The sequence below is a fragment of the Zootoca vivipara genome, chromosome 4 (genome assembly GCF_963506605.1).
Source record: "Zootoca vivipara chromosome 4, rZooViv1.1, whole genome shotgun sequence".
NCBI lineage: Eukaryota > Metazoa > Chordata > Lepidosauria > Squamata > Lacertidae > Zootoca > Zootoca vivipara.
Window position 1 is genome coordinate 11,625,153 of NC_083279.1, and position 22,188 is coordinate 11,647,340.

At 42.0% G+C, this 22,188-nt stretch overlaps 1 protein-coding gene across 1 annotated transcript in view; it reads right to left on the bottom strand.

Moving 5' to 3' along the window:
- GPC6 (glypican 6) overlaps positions 1-22,188 on the bottom strand; it is a 710,861-nt gene that overhangs the window by 70,056 nt on the left and 618,617 nt on the right. The gene's annotated exons all lie outside the window — the stretch shown is intronic.

Below are 22,188 nucleotides of genomic sequence, written 5' to 3' on the forward strand. Positions count from 1 at the left end.
ACACACAGTGAATAACTTCATATGAAATTAATTACCTTTAAAATGGAAGACGCGCATAAATCAATCTAGCCGAAAAAATAAATGATTTATTTTTCCTCCATCAAACAGGAAGAGATAATGATGCATACTGATCAATGCCTTGCAAAAAGAGAGGGAGGGGGGTACAGAAAGTTATATGGCCTCGCGGGATTGCTCCAGTTCCACAAGTAATTTTATTTGCCTATGTATCTCTTGGAGAGAAGCTTGCACTGATAAAATGACAAACATGATGTAACAAGAGCTTCTTGGTGAATAGTTGGAAACTTCATACAATATGAGGAGGAAACGACAACCTTATCCACAACTGACACAAGAAACGAATCCCCAGGACCGATTAGTCTCAGACAAAGACCCCCTGAAATATCAGCTCATGTGAGATAATTTAGCGAAAGTAATTTGAAATGTGGCACAGCATTTTTGCATTTTTTAAAAAAGCTGTCTTCTTTGAAAGAGATGACTATGATCATCATAACCACATGATGGTGTGCCCTGTTTCTGCTGAGAAATGATCTTTGCCTAGATTTAAAAGACTGCAGGAGAATGTATTAGGTTGTGAGTAGAGGACCCGCCACCCGCTTGAAGAAAGAAAGATGAAAGGACACAATGTATTTAGGTTAATGAGTGGAAAAAGGCCACAACTTTTATTGGTTACAGCATGTGAGTGGTATTGGCTTAGGCATTGGATCTAATAATAATAATAATAATAATAATAATAATAATAATAATAATAATAATAATGGCTATACATGACTCCACCCCGCTCAGTGGAGAGTCATTCAAGGGTTAACAACAAGGAGGTGGAGCTTGTTGATGCAAATACAACTGGAAGCTCCCCCTAATGTCACCGGGGGTTGTGCCATCCCCTTAGCCACCAGTAGGGCGTCGGACAGGATCCACGACCGCCGGATTCCTTTAATGGAATACCCAAAAGTGGAGGGGTAGGCGATGGCCAGAACCTTGCCCTCCAATACACCACACATATTCCAATGCCTAACCGCCACCCGAGCCAAAGGGCTCGCCGCCAAATACCCTCACAACTGCAACCAATCCCTAAGACTTTTGATGATATCAGCCAACCAAATACCATTTCCAAGATCCGAAAAGTGGACGCCATCCTCTCTCACAACCCCTCCCCTCTGGAAGGAGGAGAGGCTTTGTCAGCAATATTTGCTCAAAGCCATATAATCAGAAAAATAACCCCAAGGTTATTAGTGGTATAAAACGGCAACTATCCCTGGCCACTATGATGACCTGTCCATAATAAGTGAGCATACTGTAGCTCTAAAGCACTACAGCATAGCCAGCTACATATATATACTATTGTTGAGGACCAAGTACTGTGTTGGATTTTCTCTTAGTCTGAATTTTTGTGGGGGGGGGGGAAGAAAGCATATTCACGGTGGAGGGTGAGAGTTTCCAGCAAGCTGTCCCAAATTCTCTGCTGCTCCAGAGAAGCGGACACGGAGCAATGGATTCAAACTTCAAGAAAGAAGATTCCACCTAAACATTAGGAAGAACTTCCTGACAGTAAGAGCTGTTCGGCAGTAGAATTTGTTACCAAGGAGTGTGGTGGAGTCTCCTTCTTTGGAGGTCTTTAAGCAGAGGCTTGGCTTTGGTGTTCACCATCATTGTCATCATATCCCGCCCATCTAGCTGGGTTTCCGCAGCCCTGATCATTTGTTGCTTTGAGGCTACAGTCATATCTTGGTTTAAGTACACCTCGGTTTGAGTACTTTCAGTTAAAGTACTCCGCAGACCTGCCTGGAACAGATTAATCCACTTTCCATTACTTTCAATGGGAAAGTTCGCTTCAGGTTAAGTACAGACTTCCAGAACCAATTACACTCATACCTCGGGTTAAGTACACTTCAGGTTGAGTACTCCGTGGACCCGCCTGGAACGGATTAATCCACTTTCCATTACTTTCAATGGGAAAGTTCACTTCAGGTTAAGTACGCTTCAGGTTAAGTACAGACTTCCGGAACCAATTGTGTACTTAAACCGAGGTACCACTGTATTCTGATCAGATTTGGCTCGCTGATGACACCAGCAGGGCAAGCAAAGCTGTTTAATATGATTTTTTTCTGCTTTCAATAACATTGTGATGCATTCAAATCTGATGGGCTGTGATACCAATTTCTTGTTTCTAGAGTTATGCAGCAGGTGACCAAGGTTGCAACATTTCTTAACAGGTAGCAGGGAGAAGAGCTGTGTGGCTGTGGCAGAAGGCACTCATTTTGGAGGGGCTGTTTTAGAATAAACATTTTCAGTTCCTTTTGTATGTACACACCCACCCACAAAGTAAAGCAGAGGCATAATTTGCAGGTTTTGCAAAGAAGCCCTTTGCAAAATATACCCCTTCTGTTGGGAGCAAGCCAAAGGTCATATGCTATTTCATCACACACAGAACAATTGTCTAGAATTGGCACTTCTGAAAGTACATCCAAACACAAACATGCCCCCTGTTCTATGCAACTTTTCTCACTTTTTATTGCTGCTTCTTTAGGTGGATTTTCCATTGGTGAAGTGTAAAAATGTCCACATTTCTTCCTATATACATAAGGATGTAAAATGTCACCATGTTCTGATGCTGTGTGGCTGTCAATAGGAGGCCAGCCAGACAATATGAGGAATGCCAAAGTGAAACAAACTGCTTAACCAGGGGTAGGAGGTTGGGCGGGGCACCAAGCGCCTGTTCTGGTTTGTTAAGTGTTTCTGCAGTGAAGTTGAGCAGAGGAATGGAGAGGCCCTTTGCCCAGTAGCTGAGCAGTGGGGTGGAAGGTTTGGGGTAAAGTGGAGGGTTGGCAAGTGGGGGTGGGGTTTTGCCAAGGGGATAGATGGGGTTCGAGAACTGAGTGAACAGGGGCAGAGCCCCCAGTATACCACAGAAGTACGAGCTTATGCTTGCTTATACAGTCGTACCTTGGAAGTCAAACGGAATCTGTTCCAGAAGTCCTATCGACTTCCAAAACGTTCGAAAACCAAAGCGCGGCTTCTGATTGGCAGCAGGAAGCACCCGTGGCCAATCAGAAGCTGTGGAAGCCCCGTTGGATGTTCAGCTTCCAAAAATCATTTGAAAACTAGAACACTCGCTTCCAGGTTTTTATTGTTCAGGACATACTTGCCAAGTTCCTGCCGGAAAAATAAGGGATCGGCAGACCGGAAGTAGCGCTGCCGCCATTTTGGAACTGGGTAGAGCAGCACCGGAAGTCGCTTCTGAGCCTGCTCCGCCCAGTTCCAAAATGGCCGTCGCACCAGAAATTGCTTCTGCGCATGTCCAGAGACTCCAGACATGCGCAGAAGGAGCCTCCCCCAGCTGGTAAGTAAACCGGGAAAAAACAAAAAAATCCGTTTTTTTCCAGCTGAGTACGGCTGGAAAAATGGGGGTTTCCTGGGGAATACAGGAGACTTGGCAGCTATGGTTCAGGAGCCGATTTATTCGGGAGCCAAGGTGTTTGAGATCCAAGGTACGACTGCATCCACTGTGCGTAGTGGCAACATTCTGGGGTTGCAGTGTCAACTATGCCTCATAGCCAGATTCTAAATATACATTGATTTGTTTTTATGTCCTTATGGGTCATTTTGAGTACTATGTGGAAAAGCATTATATAAATAAACTTGACAATGATGGTGATGACTGACTAATAAGCATTTTAGTTCATTAATAACTAATTTACAATTATTTCTTTGTTCAGGATGCAGGCAATTAAGAATATTTTCCAGAATTCCCAGACTTAATTCCATCCATTACATCAATTTCACTTGTGTTGTATTTCTTTAAATCTCAATGAACAAAATGTGTTATGCAGCATCTGGTAAACAAAGCAATTTCTTGATCAGATTGGAAGAATCTGGGCAGGTGGATGAATCAGAAGCAAGGGAAATTATTTCGCTTAGTTCTGATATTTAAAAAGACATGTCAGAATGGGCTTCCAGGTTTATGCTTCTGTTTTGTATCATGTCGAAATGAAGGACAGATGTCCTTCACGCTGGCAGCTTAAAATATAAAGACCTCCATACTAAGGATTCTCCGGCAGCCAGATGGATGACAAATCCTACACCAGGAGAGATAAGTCCATGGAAAATGGTGTCCAAACCATTGAGAGCTACTTAACATGCACCCCAGCAGACAATTCTCTACAAAAGACAACTATTCTACAGTTGTTAAGAGAATGCTGGCACCACAATCAGGCAGAGAAACTAAAAAGAGACAGAATGCTTTAAACTGGGGATCAAAACAGGAACCAGGAATGAAGGAATGTGAACTGAGACTAATATATTGCAGCTGCTGTCTATTTGCAGCAGCTGTTGCAGGATTTTGGAGGTTACCCTAAGTCAGTGACAACCATATGCAATGAAGAAAATCAGCGCCATAGCAATGTTCCTAGAGGGTGGTCAAACATGCAATGGCAGTGGTGGTGACCTGGAGAATCAGATGGGGGCTTTCAGATTGACTGTAGCTCCTGTCAGATCCAATAGCTATTACAGGCGTGTGGAAGCTTTTTATCATATGAAAGCTCCTGTGTGAGCCAGGTCTCAGTGTTCCCAGCAGGATGCCAAAAGAATCTTCTCTTTGCTTACAAGTAAAGCAACTCAGGCAGTCTCAGTAGTTTGTATTTCTTCTCTCAGGAGTTACCAGGGTTGACTTCAATGCCATGGCTCACTCAGCTCTGCAAAATGCAAAGCCTTTCCTTAATGCAAATGTGTTGGTGTCTGCCAGTGTGGTGTAGTGGTTAAGAGCGGTAGACTCGTAATCTGGGGAACTGGGTTCGCGTCTCCGCTCCTCCACATGCAGCTGCTGGGTGACCTTGGGCTAGTCACACTTCTCTGAAGTCTCTCAGCCCCACTCACCTCACAGAGTGTTTGTTGTGGGGGAGGAAGGGAAAAGAGAATGTTAGCCGCTTTGAGACTCCTTCAGGTAGTGATAAAGCGGAATATCAAGTCCAAACTCCTCCTCCTCCTCCTCCTCCTCCTCCTCCTCTTCTTCTTCTTCTTCTTCTTCTTCTTCTTCTTCTTCTTCTTCTTCTTCTTCTTCTTCTTCTTCTTCTTCTTCTTCTTCTTCTTCTTCTTCTTCTTCCACTGATGGTCTTACAGAAACTGTGAACACCATTCTAAGGCTAAGGTCTTCTATCAGAATACATAATTGTCTCTGAAGAAAAAGTGCATGCCCATTTTCAAGGTGTTAGTGAAAATATTGTCAGGCTTGCTAAGGGGATCTTTCTGCACCAAGGCACAACTATATATGACCAGTGAAGCCATGGAGTGGGGTGGGAATTTCCAGTGCTGAAATGGCAAGCGAGAGGAGGGTACCAGTACTTTTCCTATTTCACCCCTGCAGCCAGGCTCATTTCCACTCCGAGAGCCTGACAAGGAAAAAGAAAGTGGCTGGGGTATGTTAAGTATAATTGATTTAATTCACACAAAAATGGAAAATGCATGGGTATTAATGAAGGTTTAAAATGGAAAATGGCTCAATGTGTGTTGCTGAAAGGTTACTAACTGCCTATATAAATCCATACACTAGACAAAATTGTTTACAAAATGTGCATATTGGGATTTATGGGCATGAAAATGCACACAAATTTTATAGGGACTTTCAAAAAACTACAAATGCATGAAGAAGTGGGGTAAACTGAATTTAAGACTGGGAAAATGAGATATGGAGAGGAACTGAGACAGACAGAGTCACTTATCCCTACTCCTGGCTTCAGGACTTGTTAGAATCTAGTCACCTGTAGTGCAACAAATTAAGACCTGCTTGCCCTGCTGTTCAGAGAAACACACACACAACGAGAGAGAGAGAGAGAGAGAGAGAGAGGGAGGGAGAGAGAGAGAAGGAGAGGGAGAGAGAGAGAGAGAAGGAATGTGCATTTCATTTCCTCTCTAGTCATGAGCAGAAGTCCCTAACCTGAAAGTAAAAAAATTCTTCCTGGACACCTGAGTGGGGAAGATAGTTAGCAAGAGGCCTGTAATGTGGGCTCTGCTTTGGGGAGTCCAAATAATTTAGAAATCCATTTCATCCAGCACCGAAAAGCTCACAGGCATTTGAGCCAAGGTATGGAAATCATTTTTTGATGAGGACTCTACGTGTGTGCGCTTGCCTGTCTGAAGGTCACTTTGAGCAATGTTTGCAAAGGCATGCTGCACGTATTTTTGGTACTCAGTCCCTTAGACAATTTAGAAACTGAATACTGAAAGCACCTTCTTAGGAATGATAAGAAATGTAGAAACCTCAGGAGTAAACCTGCTGGAATGGGGAAATATTAAGAAGCAGTCTATTAACATTTCCCATTTTATTATGTCAGATATGTCAGGTTATATCGGCTATTAAAAAAGAAACACCAGCGTGCAAATTGCTCTCAGTCCAGAAAACTCCAGCTCCAACCCTTTCCTTCTTAGCTTTACAGACTGTTGCCTTGGTCCTCAGAACTTTCACAGATCTTGCTATTGCAGAGCTGTCAGCCCCTCCCACTTCCTCAGACATGTCTGTCTTGAAACTCTCTCAACCTATCTCTCGGGGCACTGGGATTACTCCGGGTCATTTGCATCACTTAACTTTGGAAGATAAAGACAACTTCTGCTTTAAAGGTCCCTATAACCTTCTCTAGCTAATGTTAGAAAGGACATTCTTCCGCTTGCCTGCTTTTGCCCAGAAAGTTGTGCTGGTTCACAGTGGCCAGGCAAAAGGATCAAATCTGTGCTTCAACCAGAGTTACATCCAGTGCTATTTTTCTAGAAAAAAGAGGTGCCAGAACTCACCACGAACACCTCCCTTGTTCTCTTAGAATGGCAATGGCACTCACCTGAGAGGTGCTGGAACGGAGTTCTGGCAAATTCCGACTGAAAAAAGAGCTCTGGTTACATCTGTTTTAGATGGGCAACAAAAGCATACCTCCAACACCCGTATTGAAAAATCCGGGATCAGCGGCGGCGCGGCACCAGAAGTTGCTTCTACGCATGTGCGTAAAAGCAACTTCTGGTGCCCAGACATGGGTAAAGCGGCACCGGAAGTCACTTCTATGCATGTCCAGACATGCATAAAAGTGACTTCCGGTGCCGGGCTGCCCGTGCCTGCATGTCTGGGCACCAGAAATCGCTTCTGCGAATGTCCAGACATGTGCAGACAGCCGGGAGCCGGGACATGGCTGCCGGCAGGAGCTTTACGGGATATTTACGGGATATAATCAATTTAGGACAACAGTGGGAAACGGTAACAAAATATGGGGGTTACCTGCGAAAAACGGGAGACTTGGCAGCTATGAACAAAAGCCCCCACGGAAGACTAAAATGGCCATTTCTGATTAAAATTGGGATCTGCTCTATGTAAAACAAAAAGAATGCCACTTACACATGTCAAAAATAATAACGGAGGGCATGAGAAGTTCAAAGATGCTGCCGATTCCATGTCTGAAAAGACTCTGTGTTTGAGAGTCATGCAGTTTTCAGCCTGGTAAGGTCACTTTCACAGACATGTTTGCCCCCTCCTAAATTCTTTTAATGAAAATAGCTCTGTGTTTTTCACAAGATTGCTTTACTTTTATCTAACAATCCGCAGCAAGCATGTTTCCAACACAACTCGGCTCCTGTCATCTGGAGGTACTGTTCCAAAGGGGTTTGGCTGCTCCTAGGTGAAAGACGAGCAAGACCTTCCTAAGACCCTCATATAAACATTTCAGTGTCTCACATTCCAGACAGCTGAGATGTAGAGTCTTGCAAATAGACCCAGATTCAATATACTTACCCTTCAGCTTCCAAGCAAGGCACTATAAAGCAACTTAACATTTTTGGTTTTAGCACATTCTTTGCAACGCGACCAGAATGAATTCATCTGCTATATATTCCGGAAAGTTATTAGTTCACTCTGCATTTTCACATCTCTCAAGAGATCCTAACTAAATTTCACAGGATGGTTCCTGAGATCAAGGAGATTTCCATCTGTGTTTGGATACCATTTTGAATCAAGGTGAACCTTTCAAAAGTGCAAAGGCATTTTTGTTTCATAGAATTTCTGACACTCCTAGTTGATTATATTTCCCTCACTTTTCTTATCTTTACTTATAACTTATGAGTGGCGTGAAGACTTAAGGAAACAGGAGAAGAGATAAAATTCTCCCTGGAAAGTGTGGTAGCACTAACAACTTTGGAAACCCCTGTCTATTGAAATCAAGAGGACCTCTTCACTGTGCTCTTTTTAGTGTCTGATAAAAACATTCTAAGCTTACCCAGATGCTTAGAAATCCGAGGCAATTTTCATCTGTTTTAGGATTTTAACTTTTGTATGTTTTAATGTATGGTTGTGATTTTTTAAAATTTTATCTTTTTGTAAATCACTTTGAGGTTTTGTTTTGTTTTTACCATCAAGCAGCATATCAATGTTAGGAAGTAAATAAATAACAAAAGCGCTAGTAGCCACAAATCACTGTTCAGGCAGGGCATAGTTCACTGTGATGGGTAGGGTTGCCAGACTCAATAGAGGACAGGACTTCTGTACCTTTAATTGCCCCACTCTCTTTTGAGCCTGGAAACCTTAAAGAGAAACCAGCAGACCCTTTGCTTGGAAATTAAACAAAGGGTCTGCTGGTTTCTCTTTAAGGTTTCCAGACTCAAAAGAGAGCAGGGCAATTAAAGGCACAGAAGTCCTGTCCTCTATTGAGTCTGGCAACCCTAGTGATGGATGGAGTTTGTAATAAGCAGATCTTCATCTGCTTGAAGTCCCTCATTCTGGCTTCACCAAAGATATGTTGATATGTAAGTCCATCAGTTGGTGGGGAGTGAGAAATGCCCCCATTTTAATTTGAGGATTGTTGGATGGTATGCTACCTTTTTATGACACTTGCAACCAACCTGAATGTTTGAAGGCGGAGGCAGAGGCGAATTTAGGGAAGCATGACTGGTTCAGTCACACTAGGTGCAGAGCCATGCAAGCACCATGGGGAATGCCTCAGCTATGCTTTAGAACGGAGTGCGAGAGATGGGGGACGCTGCTGAAATTTGAGACCCCAAGGTCCACCACTGCAAGGAGTTAGATCACCCCTGCCCTGCCCCGCCCTTCCTCTGCCACACCCCTTTCTGGGATGTATGTTGCTCTCAGCTCATTCCCCTTTGGCTCAGTTGACTAAGCTGTAATTGAGCCAGGATGGAGGACTTATGTGGCTGGACCAGGATGAGGAACTCGGCTCAGCCAGAGAAAAGTCTTTTCCAATCTATGCTCAGGCTATTGGTTCTTGGGCTTGGATTGCTTCCTGAAGCTTGTTTTCAATTGGGAATGGAAATTAAGAGGCCAGGTACCGTAGGTTTTGAGGTGGATCTTTATGGACAAAAGGGAGAACTTTCCCCATCCAGGTGTTTGGGAAGAGAGCTCCATAACTCTGATTCATAGGCAGAAGTGTTTGATTCATAATGGGCTGTGCGGAAATTGGCTCTCCCTTACAAATTCCAGCTTCACAAACAAAGCTATTTGATTGTGCATATAATTCGGTGCTACATTGCCTTGTGTGTGCATTGTCATGGAATGGTGGAATAAAAATGCCAAAAGGGAAAAAACCCCAAAACTTTGCAACTGGGCCAGAAGGTAAGAGAAACCTAACTAGGCCAGGAAAAAAAATCCATTCTTTGGCAATCATACACATTCTGCTCTATAGCATATTGCCATGGCAAAAGCAATTCCTTGAGGCCACTATATGCAAGTCTTGCAGGAATTGCCTCTAAATATTCAGGTGATACAAATGCACAAGGCAATTACTAATTGCTAATTGTCTTTTTGGTCCTCTGGGAGCACTTTGCTTATCCCATATCACAGATAAAAATGTGAGAAAATTGAGTTTGGTCAAAGCCAAATAATGAACTTATCTGATTAAAGGAGGGTGAGCTAAGTCACCATTGTCCCAAAAGAACAGAACATCTTATACTAAATTGTGGAGTAAAATGCAATGTTTCATTTATCTGCTGAGATTTATTATTATTATTAAACTTTTCATCTAAGAGGAAATATATGGAAGGCTGGACATAAGATGATATACATGTGATATAACTGCATTTTAAGTATATTCATAGCTAATCACAACCATTTTTGGGCATTTTATTGTGGGAGGATGACTTTAAAGACAAAATACAATAAAATAAAACGAACAGAAGTTTAATTGGAGTTCATAGCAGACTCTAGAAATGAACACCAGAAAAGTTTCTAGAGCTTCTGTACAATTTTGATAATGAAATTAGGAACTTTCTATAGACCTAAGGTCTACCCTAAGATAGAACCCAATAAACTGTCTAAAACAACATTATTTCATGGATATTTTCACACACCCACACCCACACCCACACACCCCACACGTATTAAACCCAGTTTTTTGTAAGCTAGATGATTCATATCATTTTAGATGTCTGGACCTCTCATTTTCCTTCCTAGTTACTGTCATGCAATTGCCAGACAATTTGTGGGCTCTGAACTCTTGCATCTCAATTATCTAAATGTTTATCGCCTTCTTGAAATGCCGTGATGTACATGATGAACATGTACAGGTTGCTCAGGCTACAATCCTATACCCATGTTTCTGGGAGTCAGCTCCATTGAACTCAAAATCAGATTTATTTCTGAGTAGACATGTACTGGATTCCGCTGTCAATTACTAATTTCAAAAGCACAGCTGGTTCAAGCCATCTGAGAATGCAAACCAACATCCAGTTCTGAATCTGGTTGAGGCTTTTCTTTTTAGTTTCTAAAGTGCACAATGCGCACAATGCCTTCTGGTGGGGGACCATCCTTCTTGGGTGCATCTTTTTCTCTATGGGGAGTCCTGGCAGGCTTACCAGGAAGAAGCTGTAGTGGGCAACAGTAGTGGTCTAATCAGCATTTTAATTTCCCACAATGCCCAGATCAATGCTTCATCTCAAAGGACAAATAGCATGACAATTCTCAGATGCAGCCACTCAGTGAAATTATAACACACCCTTGTAAATTAGTAATATTTGCCACCCAGTGAAATTTTAACACACCCTTGTAAATTAGTAATATTTGCAGCAGAAGTTCTCTTCTCTAATTTAGCCTCTTGCACATAAAAATAAATTTTCATTACAAGAATTAAGTTTTAAAGCTTCACAGTGGTTACTTCTGGGTTTTGCCGCTCGCACATGCACAGATGCACTAAATTGCGCCGCATGCGTATGCAGATGCACTACTTCTGGATGCGAATGCTTCGAGCTGCGGATGTGCCTCCGGGACGGATTACGTCCGCAACTCAAGGTTCCATTGTACTTGCAGAAACTTGATTTTAATGTTGCAGAAGAGATAAATGCTACATTGTCTCCATTGATACATTGTCTCAGTCATACATTTCTCTTCTTCCATATATTGGCCCCAGTATAGAACATATATTTGCCCCAAACCAGCTTCTTCAGCAAAAAATAATAATCAAAAATAAAAATGAGCTCTGTCCCCCTCTGTTTCCAGCTTGCTTGCATCTTGGGCAAGACCTAGGGAGATCTGTGTCTATTTGCAAAACAATTGTCTCTGAATGGTGATCTCATTTACATAAGTAAACATTCTGAACTTCTAACCAAAGACCCATGACTCAGGCATAAAAGCAGCCCACCTTTGCAATGGAGAAATACAAGCCTTTATCATGGTTCATACATTTTTCACAGTAACTTAAAATATGTCAGGACTGGTTCAGCACAGGAACTCAGAGATGAGTAGTAAGATTGATTCTTTATTCAGAGAGACAAAACCCAACAGAGAACTCCATAGGCAGGACCAGCCTGAGGAAGCAATTGCCAGAACTGAGGATCTGAGACTCTTACTTCCTCCTACGGTTCTTCCCTAGCCAGCTCCCCAACAGGCGCAAGCTCCTCCAAGGAGGGGCTCTCTGTGCCTTTTGTTCTGCTACATGGAACACCTCATTCTTGGGGACAAAGAAGAAGACAGTGGAACTGGCAGGTGGCTAGGGATCTGTCACAGCCTCAGCGTCTGCCTTCTTCTCACCTGCCTCACTCTCACTTAAACCTATTGCTTGCTCAGCCTCTAACCCATCTGCCCCATTCTTCCTCTGACCTGTCTCCTACAGGTTAAAAAAAAAAAAAAGGTAAAGGACCCCTGGATGGTTAAGTCCAGTCAAAGGCGACTATGGGGTTGCGGTGCTCATTTCGCTTTCAGGCCAAGGGAGCCAGCGTTTGTCCACAGACAGCTTTCCAGGTCATGTGGCCAGCATGACTAAACCGCTTCTGGTGCAATGGAATACCACGACGGAAACCAGAGTGCATGGAAACACCATTTACCTTCCCACCATGTTATGTAGCATTAAATAACTTCAACATGCCTCCATTCTGGTAGGCAACAGCATTCTAACCTGAGCAAAGCTAAGTTGTTACCTTTCCACCTGGCCACCAAGCTATTAAGGATGCCAAACTGGGTCAAAAGGAGCTTATCACAACCAAAGTATAATCATAGCCATCTGATCACATGACTTGATTTTTTAAATATGAAATAGAAATGGGGCCACTCATACCTGCTGGCATATTGGCCAAAATTATGCCGTCACCTTTATGCAAATTGTTTCTGGAGTATTGGGAGTCCCCCTTGGCTCAATGATACATTAGCCAAGGGACCAATCAGGATCAGTGTTGTTTGCATATATCACCACCAGATTCCTTCCAGTGGTTGGTTTATTGCAGGCATAGGCAAACTCGGCCCTCCAGCATAGCTGCCAAGTTATCCCTTTTTTAAAGGGATTTTCCCTTATGCTGAATAGGCTTCCTCGCGAGAAAAGGGAAAACTTGGCAGCTATGCCCTCCAGATGTTTAGGGACTACAACTTGCATCATCAGGGATGATGGGAATTGTAGTCTCAAAACATCTAGTGGGCCGAGTTTGCCTATGCCTGGTTTACTGTCATTGTTTCTATAGATGCAAACTTATCCTTTTGACTTCTACTAATTCAGCAAACATTGGTTGGGAAAACACAAGAGTGTGCATTATCATAATGCGGGTGTTGCAGTTTAATTACCATGAGCTTTTTAAAATAAAGAAACCTTTTGACTGCAAATATTTAGCAAGGTGTAACAGTAAGCAGTTTCTAATACCGAGAAGATAAGCAAAGCACTAAGATAAATAATGTGTTGGGGTGTTACATTTTAATTGCGTCAAAGTAGTTTAAGCTGGGGTTGCTTGCTCACTTATTGTGGAAAAGTTCATGATAAACCCAAGTAAATTAAATAAACATTTTTTTTAAAAAAGAAAGAAATTGTGATACTGTACCTAATTATAAATAACAGCCTGTGCTAATTTCCAATTGTATGGACAAAAAGATAAGGAAATATTGAAGACAATTGTAATGTACCTTAGCACGGCAAATGAAACACTAGAGTGTAAAATTGCTAAGTATTGCGTGTATTTGTAGGATAATTGGTACTTTTTGTTGTTGTTGTTAAGATAGTACTCAAAATGTGCAACAAAGGGTACTTTGCAAAAGAAAAGAAAAGAAAAGAGAGAGTTCATTTTTTAAAAGTGAAAGAAACATAGAATGTGAATCTAATGCTTTGCTTTTCTTTGGATTTAACTTTAACAAAGTTAGTATACTGCTTTATTGTAAATTAAACCTCTGAGTGTTTTAGAAAGAATATGAGATATACATTAAAATTCTAAATAAAAATCAAATTTAAACAGTCCAAAATATGAATAAAACCAACTGTGTGTATGTGTATTAAAAAGATTAATAGTTAATGTTCCAAATACAGACACTTCCATTCCAGACAGGAAAGACTCCAGTCTGAAACCCTATAGAGCTCCTGCCACTTCCATGCTGGAAAAACACATTCCAGGAACATAAAATACTTGAACAGTACTGCAGAGAAGAACATTTTTCCAAGAAGGGACATATGAAGTTGAATCAGGCATTCATCTCTTGTTATGTGGGAGAACATTCAAGCATGTGACTCCCTTCCTGCATTCTGAAAATGTACAATCCAAATGAGCACTTTGTTCTGCAGCAAATCCTATTGCCGAACAAGTTGATCAGCTCTGAGTTACTGGCCATCACCTTGCCTGTGGCAATGACCTGTGTAAATTAATTATGGGTTGCATAAAGAAGGGCATGAAGACAGGGAAGGGTTCAGTGTTCAGTGTCAGAGAATATGCTTTGCATGCAAAAGGGCCCAGGTTCAGTCCCTGGCACCTGCAGGTAGGTCCATGAAAGTCCTACCCGAAACCTTGGAGACCTGCTGCCACTTGATGTCAACAAGCTAGACGAACCACTGCACTCCTAAACAGTTCCCTTTGTTCACCACAAACACACTGACAACAACATATCCTTGAATCGCTTTGGCTCTCTGCATTTTGAGATGGAGGAAGTTTATTTGCTCTTTGCTCCAGTAGCAGATGATGGTAGGGTGGTGGCACTTAGTGGCATCTGAGGTGCTGCTGCTGTTTACCAGGATGGAGAAGGAAATGAGTGAGGTGGTTGACACAGTGCAAACAGATCAGCAGAAGCACCAGAATGGCTCTGGTGTGGTGTGTTTGCACCATGCCAACCTCTCTGCCCCCTTTGCCCTTCCTCTGCAGGGGAATTGCCCTGGTCCCAGATCTTCTTCTCCTTTTCTGAGGACAGAGTTAGATGCTGTCATCGTTAATTAATTCGTTAATTATCTTGACTACCACTTATATGCAGGACACACAAATAGACTGCCAAAAATGGCATCCTCCATCAAATTCTCTCACACCCCCCTTTCTCTAATATGTGATTTCACAATGATGTGTGGGGTTCCCCCCCCTTTTGGCCATAATGCAGAAAGGGGGTTAAGAAAATCCTCAACTTTGTGGTGTAATTGATTGTAATTGATACAATGAGTGGTGTGGAGTGGAAAGTGGACATGGAGAGAGAGAGAGAGAGAGAGATTTCGATTATTTGTATAATAATATCCGCTTCTGCTCTGGCAGTTTTTTTCTGAAATAATGACACACCTAGTCCTTTATATCCTCTCTGTCCTCCAAGTAGTTTGGAGTCAGAGCTGTTTTTTGCTATCACAATAACCTTGCTAAGGAGGTTAGGCTAAGGTGCATTGACACACCCAAGTCAAATCAGTAAGATTTGTGGCTGAAAGGGGATTTGAACCAGAGCTTCCCCACATTACTCTAGTCACTGTACTCCAAAGATGCCCTCTTACTTAGTCAGGGACAGTTACAGTAAAAAGGGTGTTCACAAGACCTTCCTTCCACATGGATAACCAGTATGTGGAGGGGGTTGGTAGTGCACACTGGCCACAGTCCCAACACTTGTGTGACCAGTGCTCCCTCTTCCAATTCAGCAGAATGCCAGAAAAAAGAGCCTACACCCCACACCCCAACATTTCTCCGATGAAAATAGGGACATCCTTTACCTTTAAGGAAAGGCAGGACATTTTGGGATTAAATCAGAAACCGGGATGGATTCTGTAAATCAGGGACTGTCCTTAGAAAGTAGGGACGCTTGGGGGGGGGGGTCTGCTACATGCATAAAGCTGTATGTCACCTTTATGGCGTTTAACACCAGTAAGATTAAATCAAATAAACAAGGAATATTCAGTGTTATGTTGGAAGGGATGCTAGGAAACCGGGACTTATGTTCACGTGTGGTGGGGGTGTTAATATGTACATTGGGGGGGGGAGGCAATGGGTGTTTAAGGAGATAACAGAAATCACTGGGATAAAGCTGACCGAAAGTCTAGAAGTAGAATTGTTATCAATTTACGATGGGGTGGAAGGTTCGTAGGCTATTTATTGACATCTGCACGAGTTATTATAGCCAGGAAGTGGAAGGGGCAAGGTGGATATAAAATGGAAGAATGGTATAAAGAGGTGTGGGATATAGCTATAAATGATAAATTAACATGTGCTATTAAGGCAAGACGGGGAAATATGCAGGGGAAATGATTTTGAGGAGATATGGAAAGTATTTGTAGAATTTGAACAGTCAAAATGGAAAGGGGTCAAACCGTTGCAAGAGGTGTTGAAATTTTGGGTGGTTGTACAGTTACAATAGAATGGTCTTGGCGGTGGGGGTGCACCTTTTTGTTTTCATTTGTTCATTTTTATTACTTTGTCAAAATAAAATTAAAAATAAAAGAAGAAGAAGGGAAGAAGCAGCAGCTCTCCTGAACATGAGGGCAGTGGAGGGTGAGGCCAATGGATACATGGGGACATTGGTGGGGAAGTCTGACTCTGACATGGGGGGAGATCTTGCTCCCTACTCTGTACATATTATATTATATATATGTAGAATCCTGGTGGGTGAAATGACTAGCCCCTGGGTATGTGCCAAAAGTGGCAAAGCAAACGCTGAAGAAAATAATTAATCACAATCCATCTAATACAAGAGTGACAACTGTGAAACTAATAAACAAGTAGCTTGTTAGCGGCTTTTAGGTACGATGGTATCTTTCATAGTTCTCAACTCAGAATTCTGGTTAATATTTTTTGCTTTCACTCTCTGGTTTCCACTTGATTTAAAATACATCTAGTTCATTGACCTTTCTTTTCTCCTTTAGGCCAAGTAGCGTTGGATGAAAAAAAGAGAAAGATTTAAGGGAAGCTAACAATATGAATAATAAAATATATATAATGATGAATAAAATATGGTTAGATCTCTGCATTATAGCATGTAACCTTTCATTGAAACAGTGTTCTGACGGCAGTCATATATCTTCACAATCTTTTTCCTTCCCACCCACTACTGTAACACATTTTCCCGGTGGCATTATAAAAAAAATAAAAATATTGCTCTGTTCCCAAAGGAGCTTTTACAGTTTCTTTTATTACCGTGTGTATATTTTACATGCCTGTAATAAAATAAGCAAACAACTTATGAAGCCCCACTTATTTTCAGCAACAAATTACTAGAATGTATGGGAAGCTCCTTGAGTTTGCAGTCTGTTTGCCCACTCGAATAGTATATGAAGGAGAATAGTAGAATATGCAGGAAATCTTTAAACTGTCTGCTACACACATCTTACTACCACACCCCACAATATCTGAATTAATATTTTTTTTGGGGGGGAGGGTCCAAAATTGCTCAATATCTGACTAAAAATATTCATCTTTTTTCATGAGACAGCCTTCCATAAACAAAGTCCGTATTTAAAAACACCTTTCTTCAATAATTTAGGACGGTATCGAAGCTCTTTCTCCTTCCACATGAATTACATTGATATCACAGTTCTATGTATGTTCACACCGAAGCAAGGCCCACTGAGTTCAACAGAAGTGGAACTCAATCCCAAGGATGTTCAGAGAAAGACAAGTTCATTGGCCTAGTTTGCAGGAAGTCCTCAGGGATTTCCTGCAACATGGGCTCCCTCCCACACACAGGTCCAGCTATCCGAATGCTCATTATTTGTTAATTCGCTTATCCAAACCATGAGGAATTGGTACCCAAACCTTGCTTTACAAACTGCAGATTCAGATCTCCAAAGAGCCAGACGTGAATTTACTGTAATGAAATAAGTAACCTTAAGCAAGCATTACTTTTCATGTTTTGCTGGTCCTTGGCAGCAATTTTGCTAGAAACCAAGGTGGGTTGGAAGGTGGAGCTCAGAAGTGTGGAGTATCTGAAGAAGTGTGCATGCACACGAAAGCTCATACCAATGACCAACTTAGTTGGTCTCTAAGGTGCTACTGGAAGGAATTTTTTTTGTTTTGTTTCGACTACGGCAGACCAACACGGCTGCCTACCTGTAACTTTCTTTCCTTGTTTGTGTTTTACAAGGTTTCGGAGGGTTTCCTTGGGTTTCTCCAGGTTTCCCCATCATTGTGGGGTTGCGAGTCCGTCATTGGGAACACATTTCACATGCCACACCCAGTATTTTAATGCCAGAGTTCTCTGCATTAAAAACCCTAAGATTTTGAGTTTCCACCTGGAGCCTAGGTATGCCTTGGGGGCACATCTTTCAGAAAGGAGAACCAAGCATTTAAGTCTGAAGAGGAACAGCTTAATATTGTTCTTTGAGAACAAGACTGTAAACATTTCTAAAACTTCTGTGGAAGATATCTGGTGCTTTAGGGGTCTTTGCAAATGTTTGTTACACAACAGACAAAGTTTGAACCCATGCCTTTAGGAGTACCATGCAACCCCACCCCTGCCCTAAAGCCTTCCTTTAGCACTCACTTTCCTCCATAATTTAAGATAGCATCTCCTCTTCTGCAAAATAAATCATTCATGTGCAATATTGAAGGGGGGGGGGAGAGAATCTGAGTAAGCTAAATCAATCTGTAGTTAATATTTGATAGCTTCTCTTCATGGCTTGATGATAACATTGTATATTGTTCCATGCAGGACTAAACTGGAGTCTCTCTTCTTTTTCTTTTCATTGTGTGCACAAGATGATTTATACAAATGCATCCTATTCCTATTAAGGGAGGCAACACAGATACCAGCATACAGTTCACACAGAAAGAGAAACAGAAATGATTACATTATGGCATCGCTATGAAACTAGCTTGCATAAGAACCTGAGCATCTGATACAGAAGAATATACAGTGGTACCTCTACTTACGAATAACTCTACTTACGAATGTTTCTATTTACGAATGGAGCTCCGTCTGCCATCTTGGATGCGGTTTAGATAGGATTTTTTCTACTTACGAATTTTTAGATAGGGTTGCTTCTACTTACGATTTTTTTCTCCCAATGCATCTCTATGGGATTCAACTTACAATTTTTTTCTACTTACGAATGTGCGTTCGGAACGCATTAAATTCGTAAGTCGAGGTACCACTGTATATATTTTCCTATAAAATACTGTAAAGACACTGTATCTGATATATCTGATAATACATCTACATTGCTTTACTTCATGCAGTGGTATAAAAGTTCTTCAGGTGGTCACTTATGCATCACCCAAAAAGAGGACAAAAGATAACACAAATTTGCATAGGCTAATTTATGTGTAGATATGCAAATTTAGAAATAATTGCCACTTTTTACAGGAGGAAATTTCCCATCGAAATCACCCCAAATAACTCCTCCTCTTATTTTTCACCCCATTCCAGAGCAACCAAATGTCTCTCTCTGATTAATTTACCCTAGTTAATTCTCCAACTGGATCCTGTTTCAAATCAATTCACCTTCATCATTTAATCACGCAAATCCCTCATCACTTAACCCCTGGTAAATAAAATTCAAAACAAATGGGGTACAGAAATGTTTGGGTGAATCGCTTGAATTGGAGCTGGACTTTGGAAGAAGAGAGATAAGGTGGGAGTTAGGTCCTTCCCACTCAGCCAGTAGCAGTGAAGCTGCCCTCCCGATGTCTGTATGGGGCCAGGGGAGGGTAGTGTACACCCAACAGCTCTGACATTTCTGCCGTCCTCCCTCATCCTCTTCCAGGTAAGCAGCAATGATACCTGTGTCAGGAGAGTGGCTCTACGGATCTGCTAGACTGCACCAGCCTCTACTAGTAGGTGTCAGGTTGTTGTTGTTGTTGTTACCAGATAAGTGCTTTAATAATCACAGCGAGAGACAAAGGAAGGCACAGCAAGCTAAAAAAATGGCATAGTATTATATAGACATTCAACCCATCTTATATAAGTTTCCTGGACGTTCAGAACAACAAAACATCTCCCTATTACTACAGGACGAGAGCCCAGAAGTCACCAGATTTTGCACTGCCATGATAGATATTCGATGAAGAATGGTCTTTGCTACAATTCAATCCTAAACTGAAGGCCCATATTGTTAGATCTGCACTTCTGAAGCCCACCCCCATATAGCTGTGGTAACCAATCTTTTAATTTTTCTTATAATTTTTTTACTCACCCATTATCTATGCTTAATTAGGTATTCTATGTATATGTGTAAATCTACATTTGGTTCTTCCTCCTATTTATTTAATAATTATTCACATAGATACATACAGTTATGCTATTTATTTAGATGTTTTGCTTATGCTGGTCTATGACCGCAATAAAGTACTTGACTTGAAAAATGGTGTTGCTCCCAGTAAAGGTTTACCCCTTCAATTCCCATTAATCTACGTCACTCCTATGCTGGGTAATCTGAGCTTGTTGCCGTTGCACTTTCTGTTCCATCACTTTCCAAGCCCATCTAGTCTTAGGGGAAGGGGGGGTGGTGGCTTCAAGTATGCTGTCCAAGGACACTGAATCAGTCAGCTGTCTCTCTCCTAGTGTTTCCTCTTCTAGCTGCTCCTCACCCAGTATTTCCCAGCTTTCCCCCTCTGGACTATGCCCTTCTGCAAACCACTGTTCTAAATCAATACTGTCCTCCGGCCCTTTGGGAGGTTCAGAAAGTGGGGGGGGGGCTCCCACCATTCCTCCTCAGTCCAGTCCCTGACAGTACAGCCCACTTACATAATCCATCCATGGCATAAAGGGTGGTGTGAAAGAACTACCAGTCTTGTTGTCTTAAGTGGGATCTATTGCCTGGTATAAACTAGTTTTCAGATTGCAGCCTTAGTCTTGGGGGCGGGGGGGGGGGAGAAAGTGGTATGTGGTAACTCTAACCAATCCTCTTTCCCCCCAGCTACTCCTTTCACTTGCCTAGCTGGGTACATGAAGGACAGTGAACAGAAAGAAGTTTATTTTTGCATATTTAAAACACATGATTACCCATGCTAGCCATTGGGATTCTCAGGAATTAGGGTCTCTCTTTTATTAGGTCCCCTCCGGTTTTTATTGCAGGTGTATTGATTGCTTGCATCCCAAGCTGTTAACGTAGTGGTTTGACTTCACCCCTTACACTCCATTGTCACTTTAATAATAGTGTATTAAATAGTGTAATAAATAGTGTTTTAAAGGTAAAGGTAAAGGGACCCTTTATTATGCCTTAGTAATGCTTCCACATTGTTGCTGTCTGGAGGGGCTGTTTAGTGCAACAAAAGTGCAACAAAAATAAACCAGAACATTTGTGGCATAAAAAGTTTTGGGATTTCAACAGCAAGTAATGGGATATTCACTGTCTGGAAATGAAGCAGTGCGGATATCCCCCAATCCTTTGTGGGCACAAACAGTAATTGAAAGTGGGAACATGTGTGAGCACAAGTAATCTTGGACACACAATAAAAAGGATGTCGGGGGTGTGTGTCTCTTAATAAAGCTGACTGTGTGTTGTGTGTATGTGTTTGCATCCTTTAAAACTGCAATGTTTTAATTGCAATCTTATTTTGCAATGTTATTTTGTGGGATAGCACAGAAACAACATGGTATTGAAGCATTTCAGTTTGCCTATTGGGATCTCAAAAATATTGTCTTCACATCCTGTATTCGATATTCCTGCATGATGAGCCGACAGTATAACTAATGGGGCTGCAGGATACCTTATAACCCTCCTGTCAGAGCAGCTTTTTGGATTGATGAAGTGCTGGCACACCTACACGGAGAAAGATGTATGGATCCATGCTGGGTTGCAACTAGCACATAAATCCTCATTTGTTATTGTCTCCTTTGTCACTCTTCTTTATTTTTCTTCTTCTTAAAAATCAAGTATTGGGAGACTTTAGAAAAGTTGGAAAATGCCTTGTGTTCTTATTATCTGTATTGGATAATCCAGGCTGGATTATAAAGAATGAAAAACCCAGATATTGTGGCCATGAAATAGGATAGCCTGGGATCTCAAGACCATCCTTCAGCCACAGTTTAAGTATTCTCTAGGCTTCTACAAAGAAATTGCTGCTGCCTTCTGGAAGGGAATAATTTGCAGTTGGCCCAATATTTGGATGGCCCTCCATACATTACAACAATTATTAACTAGGTGCTGTACAGCGAATTAAAAGTGAACCAATCTTGGCTTTATGCTTAGAATCTAGAAAGGCAAGGTTGTAAGAGATGGGGAAAGGATCAGGGCCGGCTCTAGGTGTAGGCTGGGTGGCGCAGGGCGCCAGGGCGCCGACCCAGCAGGGGGGTGCCATGCTGTGCCCTGCGCCTGCCCACCAGCTGCACCAAGAAACGGGGCGCAGTGGGGGCGCCGGAGCAATCTCCGCACCACGGCGCTAGGGCGCCAGACACGCTTGAGACGGCCCTGGAAAGGATATCAGAACATCAACGGTATCTGGATGTTACCCCTTAAACAAAGATAAAAGGTCCTAGCAGAGAGCAAGCTAATTTCAACTTAAATTAGTTTTTGCTTGCTTTAGATGAGGGCATGTAACAGTTACGAAGTACATGCAATA